We start from the raw sequence: 1,879 nt of genomic DNA, 5'->3' as shown, positions 1-1,879 counted from the left end.
GGAGGACCTTGTTTCACTCATGAAACTTAGAGTGGCCTTAGATAGATCAGAGAATATATTTGCTAAGCTAGAGGAGCTCTGCTCAAAATTCTCTATCTGTTTTTGAGAAGATGATGGAAAAGGCTTGCTATTGCTAAGCCTGTTTCTTCCACCATTATTAAAGCCTTGTTGGGGCTTTTGTTGATCCTTCCATGAGAAATTTGGATGATTTCTCCATGAGGGATTATAGGTGTTTCCATAGGGTTCACCCATGTAACAGAATATATCTTAGAAAGCTCAAATAGACCATCATAGAATATATCTAAAATGGTCTACTCTGAAAGCATGCCAGAAGGACACTTTTTGGTCAACTTCTTGTATCTTTCCCAAGCTTCATAGAGGGATTCACCATCTTTTTGCTTGAAGGTATGAACATCCACTCTAAGCTTGCTCAGCTTTTGTGGAGGAAAGAACTTGGCCAAGAAGGCCGTGACCAGCTTATCCTAAGAGTCCAGGCTAGGTTGTGAATCCAACCATGTTCTAGCTCTGTCTCATATAGCAAAAAGGAAAAGCATGAGCCTGTAGACTTCAGGATCTACTCCATTAGTCTTAACAGTCTCACAGATATACAAGAACTCAGTTAAAGACTGGTAGGGATCTTTTGATGGAAGTCCATGAAACTTGCAGTTCTGTTGCATTAGAGCAACTAGTTGAGGCTTCAGCTCAAAATTGTTTGCTCTAATGGCAGGAATTGAGATGCTTCTTCCGTAAAAGTTTGAAGTAGGTATAGTATAATCACCAAGCATCCTCCTTGCTCCTCCACCATTGTTATTGGGTTCGGCTATGTCTCTCTCTTTTTCGAGATTCTCTGTAAGGTTTTCTTTCGATTGTTGTGCTTTAGCTTCTCTTAGCTTCTTCTTCAGAGTCCTTTTAGGTTCAGGATCTGCTTCAACAAGAATGTTTTTGTCCTTGATCCTACTCATATGAAAAAAAAAGAGAACAGACAAGGAAGAGGGATTCTCTATGTCACAATATAGAGATTCCTTTATGTGAGTAGAAGAAGAAAAGAAATAGAAGAGGGATGAGAAAAATTCAAAAACAGAGGAGAAGAGAGGGTTCGAATTTTTAGATGAAGAGAAGTGTTAGTAAATGAATAAATAAATAAATAGAAGAAGATGAGAGAGAGAGAGAGAAATTCAAAAATTGTTTTTGAAAAAGAGTTAGTGATTTTCAAAAATTAAAAGAAAAATTAAAAATAAAATTTGAAACAATTAGTTAATTAAAAGAATTTTGAAAAAGAGTGAGAAATTTTCGAAAATTAGAGAGAGAAAAGTAGTTGGGTGGTTTTGAAAAGGATAAGAAACAAACAAAAAGTCAATTAGTTGGTTGAAAAAGATTTGAGAATCAATTTTAAAAAGATAAGAAGTTAGAAAAGATTTTTGAAATTGATTTTGAAAAAGATATGATTTGAAAAAGATGTTTGTAAAGATATGCTTGAAAAAGATATTTTGGAAATGATTTGATTTTTAAAATTAAAATTGATTAATTGACTAACAAGAAACTAAAAAATATGATTCTAGAATTTAAAGATTGAACCTTTCTCAACAAAAAAGTAACAAACTTCAAATTTTTGAATCAATCACATTAATTGTTAGTAAAGTTTTCAAAGATTTGAAATAAAATTAAGAAAAATATTTTGAAAAATATTTTTAAATTTTCGAAAATCATAAAAGAAAAATGAAAAAGATTTGATTTTTGAAAAAGATTTTGGAAAGATAGAATTTTTAAAATTGAAAATTTGACTTGACTTATAAGAAATATCTAAGTTTTAAAAATTTTTGACTAAGTCAACTCAAATTTTCGAAAATTATGAGAGAAATAAGGAAAATATATTTTTTTA

General features: G+C 31.4%; 1 non-coding gene across 1 annotated transcript; it reads left to right on the top strand.

Moving 5' to 3' along the window:
* The first annotated feature begins 324 nt into the window (after positions 1 to 324).
* On the top strand, positions 325 to 428 carry LOC112699609 (small nucleolar RNA R71). The gene has a single exon (XR_003152553.1). It is a non-coding gene; the product is annotated as a small nucleolar RNA R71 (small nucleolar RNA).
* Positions 429 to 1,879: the final 1,451 nt, after the last annotated feature.

This window comes from Arachis hypogaea, chromosome 6, assembly GCF_003086295.3.
Source record: "Arachis hypogaea cultivar Tifrunner chromosome 6, arahy.Tifrunner.gnm2.J5K5, whole genome shotgun sequence".
NCBI lineage: Eukaryota > Viridiplantae > Streptophyta > Magnoliopsida > Fabales > Fabaceae > Arachis > Arachis hypogaea.
This window is presented reverse-complemented; position numbering and strand designations above follow the sequence as displayed.